Genomic DNA, 14501 nt, shown 5'->3' with positions numbered 1-14501 from the left:
ACCTCAGGTGATCTGCCTGCTTCAGCTTCCCAAAGTGCTGGGATTACAGGCTTGAGCCACCACACCTGGCCAACAATGTTAATTCTTTTGTTTATTTGGATGAGGAATCTGCAGTCCAGAATATTAGAACTTGTTCCTCCTATGTAGCTGTAATTTTGTGTCCTGTGACAAATCTTTTCCTGCCCCCCCCCATTTCTGTCCTTTTGTATCCAGTGCTCTTCTTTTTACTTCTATGAGATAAACCTTTTTTTAGCTTCGACATATGACTGAAAACATGTGGTGTTTAACTTTCTGTTCCTGGATTATTTCACTTAACATAATGTTCTCTACTTCCATCCATGTTGCCACAAATGATAGGATTTCATTCTTTTTCATGGCTGAATAGTATTTCATTGTGTATATATATTACATTTCCTTTATCCATTCTTCTGCTGTTGGACACTCAGCTTGATTCCATATCTTGGTTATTGTGAATAGTGCTGTAATAAACATGAATGTGCAGATGTCTCTTCAATATGCCGATTTCCTTTCCTTTGGATAAATGCCCAGTAGAGGGATTGCTGAATTACATGTGAATCTGCGTCCTGGACTTTTCATTGTTTAGATTTTTTTTTTTTTATTACTGATTCAGTCTCATTACTTGTTATTGATCTGTTTAGGATGTTTATTACTTCTTAGTTCAATCTTGGTAAATTTTATGCGTTCAGATATTTGTTCATTTCTTTTAGAGTTTCCCATTTATTGATGTGTAATTGTTTATAGTGGTCAATAATGATCTTTTGTATATCTGTGGTATCTATTGTGATACCTCCCTTTTCATTTCTGATTTTATTTATTTGGGTATTCATTCTTTTTTTTCAGTTAGTCTAGCTATTGGGTTGTCAACTTTCTCTTTTCAAAGAACAATTTTTAATTTCATTAATGTTTTGTATTTTTTTAGTCTCAATTTTATTTATTTCTACTCTGACCTTTATTACTTCTTTTCTTCTACCACTTTTAGATTTAGCTTGTATTTGCTTTTCTAGTTCCTTGAGGTGCATCATTAGGTTGTGTCTTTCTGGTCTTTTGACACAGGCATCTGTTGCTGTGAAATTGCCTCTTAATATTGCTTTTGCTGTGTCCTACGGTATATTGTGTTTCCATTTTCATTTATTTAAAAAAATTTTTAAATTTCATTCTTAATTTCATCCTTTACTCACTGGTCATTCAGGAGCATGTTAATTTCCATGTATGTATATAGTTTCAAAGTTAATCTTTGAAATTTGTTATTGATTTCAAGTTTTATTTCATTGTGATCAGCTATGATTTTGATTTTTAAAAAATTTTGAGACTTGCTCCTTGTCCTTACATGTGGTCAATCCTGGAGAATGTTACCGAAAAATGTGTATTCTGCAGCTGTTGGGTGAAATGTTCTGTAAATGTCTGTTAGATGCATTTGGTCTATGGTGCAATTTAAATCCAATATTTCAGTGGTGGCTCATGCCAGTAATCCCAGCACTTTGGGAGGCCGAGGCAGGTGGATCATGAGATCAGGAGTCCAAGACCACCCTGGCTAATATGGTGAAACCCCATCTCTACTTAAAAGAAAAAAAAATATATATATATATATATATACACAAAAATTAGCCTGATTTTGTTAAATTGTTTATCTTTATTCTCTGATTTCTCACTGAATTTCCTTAAGACTATTATTTTGCATTATTTTCTGGCATTTCATGTATCTCCTTATGATTAGGTAACAAGAACCACCATCATGAAAGCATGCAAAACTATAAAACTCATTGGTAGAACCAAAGGAGAAAGAGTAATAACCCTGAATAATACTGGAGAATTATTGTGTTCCTTTGGAGATGCCGTAATTTCTTGCTTTTCCATGTTTGATGTTTCCCTACGTTCGTTTCTACTTATCTGGTGAAAGAGTCATCTCTTCTGGTTTTATGGAGTAGATTTTGTAGGGAAAGACTTAGGCATATAAACGGGTCTTGAGGTGTTGCTTTGGTTGGGTGCATTGGCTTTAGTTCTAGCTGAATGCATGGGCGTAGTCTCCATGTAGTTTCCTTAGCTGTAATCCATACTAGTGATGTTTTCAAGTGTCCCAGTAGCCTATAATGAGACAGTTTGTGGTGAGGGTGGTGTGGCTTTGCCAGGAGTGGGCTTGGGCTATTTCTTATGCCAGAGATGTGTGCATAAATACAGTGGGTCAGCCAACTTGGGGCTGCATTAGGGGGTATAGAGCTCCTTAGCCAGGAGCAGGTGCATGCCATTGCTTGGCCAGCATAGAGGTGTGCCTGGCAGGAGCAGCTACTGGGGCAACTTCTCAGTCCTGGGACATGAGCACACAGCTGCTCGGCTGGCTTAAGGGCATGTTTGACAGGGGCGAACCATGGGGCTGTTTCTTAGGTGCACGATGTGTTTGCAGAGCTTCTTGGCTAGCATGGAGACATGTCTGCTGGTGGTGGCTCACTCGGCTGCTTCCCAAGCTCAAGATGCAGTTGCATGCTTTATTGGCCTGGGGGCATTTATCCTGGGAGTGGCTTGTAGGGCTGCTTCTCAGGCCCGAGACACAGGCACACAGCTGGTTGGTTGGCCTGGAGGTGTGCCCACCATGGGTGGCTCACGGGGCTGTTTCTAGGGCCTGGGATGTGAGTCCTGGGCTGCTTAGTTGGCCTGGGGTTAAATCTTCCATGAGCAGCCCCATGGAGCTGTTTCTCAGATTACCATTGTGGGCAAGGGGCAATGGGCAGGCTGGGGGCTTGTCTGCAGGGGACTGGGCACTGAGGGGATGGTTGCAGGCCCTGGGCAGATGCATGTAGTCACTCCATCAGCCCAAGAGCATGTCAGTTGCTAGGCTTGAAGGCCTCTTCTGTTCAGGGACAGAGTGAGCAACAGTTTGGCTAGCTCAATGGCAGGTTTTCTCTGGGCAGGATTGCTAGACTGTTTCTTCAACTGGAAGATTGTTCCTCCAACTGGCAGTGGGAATTGGTTTCCCTGCTAAACAGGACCAGAGTAACAGCTGATCATGGGCCCAGGCTCCATGCAGCTGGAATTATGGCATTCAGCCTCCTGTGTGGACTGGTGGAATGAATATGGAACCCTCATGCTGGACAGGGACAGTGGCTACTGGCCTCCAGAGGTGGCTATGGTCTCAAAATGGCACCATGCTGCAGCAGCCTGGCTCACAGAGGGTGGTGAGGAGTGGGGAGTGCATGCTTTATGCTCCGAATGCAGGGAAATGCAGCAGTGTGAATTCCCACCAACTCTTCAAACTGAGCTCAGGGCTTGTGAGGGCAACAGGATTCTGCTGTAGTAGGGACTTTGGGTGTTTGTGGTGGCAATGGGGACTAGTGGAGTTTCCTGCTTACCTTTTCCCCACAGCAGGAAGTCCCTCCTGACTCCAGGTAGATGTGATCCAACCAGGGAAGACGGCGCTGCAGAGGCTGGGTGCCTCCACAATGACCTCCTAGACTTCCAGGCACCACAGGTGTGTCTCCACGCCCCTGCTGCCCTCCGCCACACTCCTTTTGACACTCCAGTCAACTCTTCTTTGTTTATTCATTGCCTTGGTCCTTTCTTGTGGGAGGAACAAGTGCCAGCCATCTCTAGTCAGCCATATTGCTGATCTACTCTGTAATGGTTAATATTATGTGTTACCTTGTCTGTGTCAGGACTCCCAAATATATGAGTAAACATTATTCTGGATGTTTCTGTGATGGTGTTTTTGAATACAATTTACATTTAAATTGCTGAACTTTGAGTAAAGTATATTGCCCTTCAAAATGTGGGTGGTTGTCATCTAATCAGTTAAAGGCTTGAATAGAACAAAGACTGACGTTCCCCAGGCAAGAAGGAATTCTTCCAGCAGGAGGCCTTCACCTGCAGCATTCGCACTTCCCTGATCTCCAGCTTTACGCCTACACACAGATTGTGGACTCCTCAGGCTCCATAATTTCATTAGCCAATTCCTTAAACTAAACCTCTCCCACTCCCCCGACTCCACACACCTTATTGGTTCTAATTCTCTGGAAAACACTAATAGCAGGGGACAGGTTAGGGCACAATGACCTAGGGGTTGAGGTCTTTCAATGCCTGTTGTGTGGACAAGCTTTAGTTCTGGTGCAGGAATCTTCCACTACCTCACTTGCTTTAGGAACTGGTCAGGGGTTCTTCAGTTAGAATGGGCATGCCCTGTGGGCAGGCCAGACCATGAGTCCTCTTCCCCCCACCCTTTTTTTTTGAGACGAAGTCTCACTCTGTCACCAGGCTGGAGTGTGGTGGTATGATCTCGGCTCACTGCAACCTCCACCACCTGGGTTTAAGTGATTCTCCTGCCTCAACCACCCGAGTAGCTGGGACTGCAGGTGTGCACCCCCACACTCAGCTAACTTTTTGGTATTTTCAGTAGAAACAAGATTTCATGATGTTAGCCAGGATGGTCTCAATCTCCTGACCTTGTGATCTACCCACCTTGGCCTCCCAAAGTGCTGGGATTATAGGCATGAGCCACCATGCCTGGCCAGGCCCTCTTCCCCTTCTAAACCATTCTTCACTCACCCACTATAACACGTTGAGGAAGCTAAGCTAATTCTTCAGGGAGAAAAGGGAGAAAATTTTATTTTATATATGAATATATTTTTTATATTTATTTTACATTATTTAGTGTATTATATATTACTATTTTCATATAAAAATCTCTCTCTCTCTCTCTCCATATATATATATATATATAATATGAATATATTTTTTATATTTATTTTACATTATTTAGTGTATTATATATTACTATTTTCATATAAAAATCTCTCTCTCTCTCTCTCTATATATATATATATATATATATATATATATATATAACTCTCCCCACAGCTACCTTGATTTGGACTGGGTTTTTGTTAAAGTGTCAATTATTCTGCATGCCATTAGAATCTTCTCAGGATGGTTGGTGGGGGTATGTTTTAAAAGGAGCATGAGCTTAGGCACAGTGGCTCACACATGTAATTCCAATACTTTGGAAAGCCAAGGTGGGCAGATCACCTGAGGTCAGGAGTTTGAGACCAGCCTGGCAAACATGGCAAAACCCCATCTTTACTAAAAAATACAGTAAAATTAGCTGGGTATGGTGGGGCACACTTGTAGTCCCAGCTACTTGAGAGACTGAGGCATAAGAATGACTTGAATACAGGAGGTGAAGTTTGCAGTGAGCCAAGATCATGCCATTGCACTCCAGGCTGGGCAACAGAGCAAGACTCCATCTCAATAAAAATATAAATAAAAAATAGGCCGGGTGCGGTGGCTCAAGCCTGTAGTCCCAGCACTTTGGGAGGCAGAGGTGGGAGGATCATGAGGTTAGGAGTTCAAGACCAGCCTGATTAACATGGTAAAACCCCATCTCTACTAAAAACACAAAAATTAGCCTGCCATGGTGACGCACACCTGTAATCCCAGCTACTCAGGAGGCTGAGGCAGGAGAATCGCCTGAACCCAGGAGGCAGAGGTTGCAGTGAACCAAGATCAGCCACTGCACTCTAGCCTGGGTGACAGAGTGAGACTCTGCCTCAAAAAAAAAAAATAAATAAATAAATAAAAGGAGCATGAGGACAACCAAGTTCTCAATCAGAGGACTGTCACCAGGCCCTGAACTAGGAAGCAGGACAGGCAAGTAGGGGGCTGAGGAACAGACATGTCACCATTCCCAAATTTGCTTAGGGCTGGTTGGCCCTGCCTGTACCCACACAGTTGTACTTAGGTAACAGTACTTTTTTTTTTTTTTTTTTTTTTTTTATCAATCTGAATATGTTGGAACTAGTTTCTTAGGGGATTCATCAGTTGAAATATCTTAGACCCTTGGCTGTGGGCCATAAAACACACTTGACTGAATATGATATAAATACCTTCCACTCCATTGATGTATTGATTTGTTTTCATTTTGCTGTCTCCATGTACCATACACATCCATCTCCCAGCTAAGTTCCCGGAGAGTAAGGGCTGGCTTGGAGAAATTCTTTTAGCACAATACATAAACAACACAAGAGCCTAAAGAGGGGAAGACTTCATATTTATCCAGTACCTAAAATGTTGCAAACATTTAAATATTAAACAATTATTCTAACTTTTACCACATTTAACTGTTAAGGAAACTGAGTCTCAGGTAAGTTATATATGCAGTGTGGAATATAATTTTTAAAAGCATTGCCTGCTGTCTTTCCTCCTCTTGGTAAGTCTTGGGAAGTTCGGGGCTTATCGTTGGTTGGTTTGTCTTCTTGAAGCTCTAACACCCCGAGACAGAGACTGATTGCCCCAAGGAAGGAGGAGGAACGTGCCCCAACAGGAATGAGAAGGAAGTAAAAAGGGAGGAGAGGAACGGACATAACAACTCCCAAAATAGACAACTGGAAGCTAAAAGATGCTGAGCAGTGTTGAATGTACAATTTTAACTTTTTCTCCTACTTCTGAGTGGGAATGGAAGCTAGGAACTAAGTCATCAGTATTTTCCAAATTTCCTTGATGATTACCTATGATAAACAATACATTTAGCATTATGATCAGTAAAATACATGTGTGTGTATATGTGTGTGTGTATATGTATATATATACATACACCTGCATTCATATAAGCAGGACTACATATATGACTTGCATATACATATATGCAAAGCACTTCAGTATTTTTATAAAGAACTACTTAGTTCTCTTAAAAAAATATTTGTTGATCCTATAAATTGAATTCATGGTCCATTAATGATCACTAACTTTGGAAAAACACAGAGTTATAGAAGACTTATTTTTTGACACATCTAAGTCATTCTCTCAAGGTCCAGTAGTATAAGCGGTGGATCTAGGATTGACCCCATGTTTGTCGTGCTGAGTGTTAATGACCCGAGAGAGAAGTCCCACCCAGCAGTCAGAGGTACCCAACATATAGCCAGTCCTTCAGCTCAGAATTTTCCAGTTCGTGGAAGATACACATTTCCACCTCATACTACTGGGATCCCATCTGCTTCCAGCTACAAAATATTTCTTCCTAGACAAGTTGTGGAACTACTAAGTTGCAGGCAAAATCTGAAGAACTTTAATCAAGAATTATCAAAGAGAATTTTTAAAAAAGATGTTCTCCCCACTAGAAAGGAAACTTCCTATCTAGGTGTGCCTTTGTCCAGGAGAAAAATCTAACACGCAGCAAGTTCAGGGAGAACAAGATGTAAAAACTGTGTTCCCTTGGGGCCATCTAACCCCACACTCAACCACTCCCATGTCCTCTGGGATGAGGATGAAGGGGTAGCAGTGGGCCAGAAGGAAAAAAAAGCAATTCTTCCTTTACTGACTTGCTTCCCCACCTCCCCACTCTCTCCACTGTCTTGGCAGCTTTTTCTACTCCCTACTCATTTCTTACACGGGTTTCCTCTTGTCACTTTTACTTTGGAATGGGCTATAATATTGAAAGAAAAGTAGACAACAAAAAAAACTCTCTCTTGCCATGACTCAGGTTAGTGATTCTTCTGGAGGGAAAGAAAGCACAGTTGTCCAGGAATCAGACTTTCCAAGAATCTTATTTGACAAAGTTGAAAAACTTTGTCTTCAACACATGTATTTCTTTCCCTTCTGAGTGCCTCTAAGCTGTGGCGATCCCTTTGGAGAAGGTTTAAAATCAACATGGTCTGACACTTCCCTTGCACTTCCAGCTGTTCATCTCTTTTGCTACCTGGTTAGACTCCTTTCACCCTTCCTGCTGGAACAGGGAAGGGAATTGACAGGATCACGATCTACGACCCCTGAGTGATCTGGTCCCTGCCTCTGTTACTGAACTCCAGTCACCACTTTTGCCATTTTTTGAACAAAATGAGCTCTTTCCTGCCTCCGAGCCTTTGCAGAAGCTGTTCCTCTTTCTGTAAAGCTCTTCCCTCGCTTCTTCATATAGTCAGTTCCTTCTTATCATTTGGGGATCAGCTTGAATATCACATTCTAAGAAGTTTTTCTCAATTATACTCTCCAAAATAGATCTTCGTTGTTATTCTCTAGAGTGGCCTTTGGTTTCTTTCATGATACCAACCATAATTCGTTAATAGTGTGTCTTTTTTCTGCCTCTGCCACTATTATGAGGTTTTGTTTCTCTCCACCTCCCACTCTAAAAAGGCATAATCATCTTATGAAGCAGATAGAGTAATCCTCTTTTTACACATTAAGAAATCTCATCTCATGATTAAGATACTGTTGGTAACCTTCAACACAGGGAACTCTTCCAGACTCTTCTTTCTCTCCTACTAAATTTATTCATTTACTCATTCATTCATTCACTCATTTAGTTAATATTGTTGAGCACCTACTTAGTAACTTTGCACTGGACACTGAGCTACAATGATGAGCAAGGCAGTTCCTGCTAAGTTTACTCCCCATTGCAGCCAGCCAGAATAGAACAATGGCTCTAAAATGCATTTCTCTGCTAAAAACCTTCATCAGCCTCCGAATGCCTTCTGGATGAAATCTGAGCTCCACAGTATGCAGAGCAGTGCAGGTCCTCTGTAACCAGCCCCTCCTTCCTCTACGACCACTTTGTTTGCGGCTCTTCTCCCAGCCTGGGCCCTGCTGGGTAACTACAACAGCTCCATCAGAAGACAGATAGCGACAACCAAAGTCCCCTGGGACTTGGTTTTGCTCTCTCCCTCTTCCTCTCTCTCCTTCACACACAGCCTGGGACAATGACACCAGTGGTTTCTGGGGTGCTCATAGAGAATCCTAGGAGGTACAATTCCCTGCTGGTTGCTCAGAGAGCTTTTAACTGCTACTTCCTGGGCTGTGGACATTTATAATTGCACTCTCAGTCCAGGAGCAGCGAGTCAAGGGTTGACCTGGCCGTATAACTTGAGAGCCGGCCTCAGTAAGGAAACCTCACATTGCCAGGTCACACTGTGGCTGGTAGTGTCAACAATGGCATGAACTTTCTGTGCTTTGAGGATGCTAAATGTCCTCAAAGTGCTAAAGAAGATGTCAAGAGCTACAAACATAAGAGCTGTGTATCAAGACCTCTTTCCCTAGAGGAGGCAGGACCCTTCCATTCATGCCTTGTTAGAAGGGCCAGAAAGATGGAAATTTAAGTCTTTGCATTTATAAATATTTATTTCTCACTTTCAATTCCACATCTCTTCAGGGTTGCTGTGATAGATCTTTACAAAGCTTTCACTTTTTAAATTTGTGCTACATGGGGATTGCTTTTAATTTTTTTTCTTAGAGGAATATCTTGAACAAAGAAAGGACTAAGGGAAAGCTTTTCTTCAGCTTCTCTGGAAACTTGCAGCCTTCTAAATGCTTTATGCTTCAGTTTCTTCATCTATAAAAATAGGGAATTAGCAAAATTAATGAACCTTTGTCTTTCATAAAATGTCTTATAGGATAGGTGCTGTGCAAGTAATATGCTATGGAATGATAATGTTTTGTTAGTGTTTATAAACATAATTTGAATTTTCCATTAATTGGAATTAATCCTGTTTATAAGAAAAGACCTTTCCAATTAAATCACTGGTGTGCGACTTCGGGTGGTTGAAGCCTTTATTTTGCTTTACTTCTAATAAAATGGGTGCCTACTCTATTTTGGGTAAATTCTTAATTTGCATCTTCCTTTGGCCGGTTTCAGTGAACAGTCTCACCTTTTATTTAGTCTCTCTAAACATTATTTGTATTAGAACATTTTCTTGCATATTATGTCTTTTCTCATTATTGAAAATCATTTTACAGCTGAAGGTTAATAGCAATGTTTATTCAAGGTAATGTTACAATGTGCTTAAGATTTTAAAATAAAAACAAATAACCTTTCATTAAACCATGATTTTGGCTAGGCATATTGGTTCACACCTGTAATCCCAGCACTTTGGGAGGTGGGCGGATCACCTGAAGTCAGGAGTTCGAGACCAGCCTGGCCAACATGGTAAAACCCCGTCTCTACTAAAAATACAAAAAAATTAGCTGGGCCTGGTAGCACACACCTGTTATCCCAGCTACTTGGGAGACTGAGGTAGGAGAATCACTTGAACCTGGGAGGCGGAGGTTGCAGTGAGCTGAGATCGCACCATGGCACTCCAGCCTGGGCGTGACAGACTCCATTTCAAAAACAAAACAAAACAAAAACCACTATTTTAGTGAGTCATATTTTATTTTTATCATGGAGGCTTGATGTTCCATTTCCTTATGAATGAAAATTGTATTGACCACCGCTAGCCCAAAATGGTAAAGAATTACAAAGCTATTTACATTTCAGCTTTCTCATAAGTAAATGATCACCTGTTTCTAACATCGGGCTATGTTTTAATGCTATTTCCCCCAAGAATAAGTCTTTTAACCCTGGTATAATTCTTTCTTATCTTGAAAGGTAAAAGATTTTCAACATTTCTAGATATGCTTTGAATCTAAACTTTAGTTTCTAATAGAGTCAGTCACTGAAGTCATATACTTGAAAACATGAAATTGGAGTATCAATTTGTCTCTTTCTAAGTGGCACCAATAAAATTAGCAGTCATAGAGAGGGTCAGAGTGGGTCCTGGCCTGCTGTGACCCATTCACTCACTTGATAACTCTGGGATGCTTTGAATTTAAACCCATTTGGCTTTGAATCCATACAAGTCATTGCAATCTGGAATCATCCAATCTAATTTATTTTGACTCAAGAAAGTCCTAAGACAGAAGAAAAAAAAATAAGTCTAGGTTATCCCTCCCTCATCCTAAAATTAAGGGTTCCAAGTAATTCAAGAGAGAGGGGTGCTAGCTCTCCTCTGTGAACCTCTTTCTGTTCCCCAGATAGCATGCTAACCTGATTAAAATCTGAGGGCAGATTGCAAGATATTTAAGGTATATAGTCTATAACTGTCAATTAAAAAGTTTTTAATAAATACAACCCCTCTCCCCTACTGAATCTCTATGACTGATGTAAACATGAACTGAGTCCTTCAGGATGTCTCTAGAGTTTAGAACCACTCTAACCAAGATCATTCCCTGTGCCTCAAATAGTCTGCTTACAAGTAATCTTTATGGCAGGGATGCTGTAGAATCAGGCAGTGGTCTGGATGGTCCATAATCAGGTAAGATTTCTTAGCCCATTGTTTCTTGATACATAGTTATAGAAAAATGTGGGTCTGAGGTTAACTCCTATTAAGTATTTAGCATGGTACCAGGCTCATAGACACTTAACATATATTAGTGTTTACTTTATTCCTTCTTGAGAGGATTTGGAGTATGAGAAAGCTAGGAGAAATATCGCAGAAACATGGACTTTAATTCAGGCAAAAGCTATTTAGCTTCATCCCCCCTGCCGCCCCCCGCCACATCTCCTGTGCCTAAAAGGTCTCCAACATCAAAGGTCTGCCGACTGCCACTCCGCCGTGCTGGACGGAATGGGGGAGGAAGAGCAGCACTGCTTCTGAAACAGCCCCATGCAAAGTGTGGGGTGAGGATGATCAGAGCTCCTGTGAAACTGTCTTAAGAATAACTTGACAAGTGGGGAAATTTCAGCAGTGATTTTTCTGCCATCTGAGAAGCACGGCGAAACTGTTGAATGAATATATTTCATGCCCCTCTCAGAGACTGCTGTGTATTCTCTGTAGTCCCTCTCAAGTCGCTCATAAACACCCATGGAGTCAGATATAATCCACTCACACCCAAAACATTAGGCCGTAACGTAAAATTTACTAAAGATTTTGGAAGGGAAATGAAGGACGATTTTACAGTGTCCATGGGATATACTCTTATAAGCCATCTATTCACCAGGCCTTCTTTCCCCAAGTTTCTCTGGCCTACACTAGACACACACCACAGAATAAATCCTCTTCTTTTCTTCCTCCCTCCCCCTGTAGGGTAATGCTCAGCTTTCCAGACCCTGTCCCTCTTCCCCAGTCCCTTCCAAGTGCTTTATACATAGCCATTTCACCAAACTTCTCTGCATCCCCCAAGCTGCCTGCCCACAGGCAGGTGCTCAGCACGAAATAATTCCCCAAAGCAACGCTCAGAAGGGAAGTAGGTGGATTCATGAATAACAGCCCCATCTCCAATTATTTCCCACACACATTTTCCATTCATAAAGCCTAATTTTATAGTTATTAATTTGTTAATTGATTGCATGAAATGACAAAGCTAATAGAGACGAGGCCAGATTTAGAATGAAAGCCAGGTTTAGAATGAAAGATTCTAAAGATTTCACTTAGCTTGGCTGGATGACGGCCTGGGATGGGTTTATCTACTCAAGATATAACCAAGTGAGGCAGCGGCTCCTTGCTGGAGTCTGTCTCCTAAGGAAGGAGGATAGATCTATGTGATCTGAAGGCTTCTGACCACTGGTGCCTTCACAATATAGACCTTGGAAGCCTGACTTGTTTGGAAGCCTGTAGAGAGACTTAGGGAGAAACCTACTTGAAAAAATGTGTAATAACCATATGTTGATGGTCCCCTTGTCCTCGTTGAGCTTCCAAAAATCACAAAACTTGTTATATAAAAGCATTAATTATCAAAGTTAATAAAAAGCAGGCTTATTGAAGATTTACTAGGCTGGATGGAGAAGAGGTTTCCATCACACAACACAGAGGAAACAACTTAATAAAGCCTTCATTGTGCATTTTTCCCCAAAGTCTTTTTCTAGCTGGGCCGTACACTAGAATCTTCTTTTCTTTGATTTCCTCCCCTGGGGAAGCCCTGGGCCTTGCACCTGGTTGCTCTCTCTCCTTTATTAGGCAGAGTCTTCTTCTGCACAAAGCCTGGACCCCAGCAGGAAGCTTGCTCCTACCGCATAGCAGGCTATCAGAGGCTGTTTATAGCAGAGCAAGCCTCTTCCTACAAAGGAATTCTCATACCAGCTGCCAAGAAGATAGCGTTTTCTCCATATGTTATAGATCCCTTGGTATTTGAAAGATAATATATATTTTTGAATTTAAGTGTATCGAATAAGATTAATCTCTTCAACAGATACTTACCAAGGGTCTTTTATGAGCCAGGCAAAGGGCTAGAAGCTGGGGCTGCACCAGTGAGCCAGACCTGGTGTCTGCCCTCAGTGAGCTCCCTGTTGAGTTGGGAAGTAGGACAAGAAAACAGGCATTTCAACTCCAAGTCCTCAGTGTGATATTGGGGTATATATTGGTGGATGTGAGAGAGCCCACCCAGTTCTGAGAGAGGAAGGTCTGGGAAGGCTTTCCAGAGAAAGTGATAGCAGCAGCCTGCCAGACGACTGGTGCTGGGGGAGTAGGAGGGCCAAGGCAGCATTCCAGCAAGGAAGCAGCAAGTCCAAAGCCCAGGGGGACAGGGAGCACAGCGTGACCCAGGCGGCAGTTCACAGCTTCCTGGGGTGAGGAGGGGAAGAGCGGAAATCATGAGGCTGGACAAGAAAGCATGGCCAACCTCATCGTTTGCAATGGCTTGTAACACCACGTGGAAGTGTTCCGGATTTTTTTTCTCCTAAAATCAGCAAGAGAGATTTTGAGCAGGCCAGCAGCATATTTAGATTTCTTTTTTTAAGAAAAAAAAACCTCAATGGATGCAATATAAACCAAACCAAACCCAAACAAAAACAAAATAAAACAAGGCATATGTGTGATAACTGCTATGTTTGAATTGTGCACAAAGTGTTGCAAAAGCCTGGAAGGGCCAGGTGCCTCCCTGGGGTGTCGGCCCAGGAAGGTGTTCTAGAGCAGGTGGCCTGGTGGGGGGCATCTCAGCAGTGCAAACACCCCACCTTCTAACCGTGTTGTCTTTATTCCAGTGCACATCCTTTCATTCTTGAGAATCCTGAAGACAGTATTACTCAAGTACCTTCTAAAGCCACAGCCCCATTTATTACTTATCTGATACTCCTGATGGCTTTCTTTCTTGTCAGGTCTATGAAACTGAAGGAATTTTAGAGCCCAGATGATAACATTCTTGAATACATTATTATAAAATTTTCAATTTCAAGGAAAATCATCAAACTATAATAATAATGCCAAGCACTATCAAGTTTGCTGTTATTTCCTGCATGGTCTACACAAATTTTACAAAAAAATGTTGAAGAATGAAGTTTGCATGATCATTAATGTAGCCCTTTTTCCAGAGAAAATAGATTCTCTCTTTTAATGAGAGCATTGTAATAAAAAAAAATGAATCTAGTTAAAGGGATTTGGATATTTCATGGTATGAAAATAATTTTGACAGAAATGAATTTCAAATTTTTGTTTGCCAACAAAGAACTATTTAAAATGACAAATAATATTGAGCAAGTAGTAGTATGCACAAGTGTGATTTTTGCATTTTGTCATTTATCACTCAAAATAGTCCTGTGAACCACATGCCAGTAACCATCAATGCCATTTACTTACAAAGAAGCAGAAGACCAGAAAGGTTATATAACTTGCCTAAAGTCACGCAGTTACTAAGCACCACAGCTGGCATTGAAAACTAAATTTGTCACCAAAGTTTATATTTCATTGCACGACTACTGCAATCCTTTTTCTTAGAGATCTTGGGGATCTTAGCCCCTTCCTTTGGGCTACGTATAGGATTTC

The sequence above is a fragment of the Cebus imitator genome, unplaced genomic scaffold (genome assembly GCF_001604975.1).
Source record: "Cebus imitator isolate Cc_AM_T3 unplaced genomic scaffold, Cebus_imitator-1.0 Scaffold16, whole genome shotgun sequence".
Taxonomy (NCBI): domain Eukaryota; kingdom Metazoa; phylum Chordata; class Mammalia; order Primates; family Cebidae; genus Cebus; species Cebus imitator.
The sequence above is the reverse complement of the archived record's forward strand: the minus strand, read 5'-3'. Positions refer to the sequence as shown.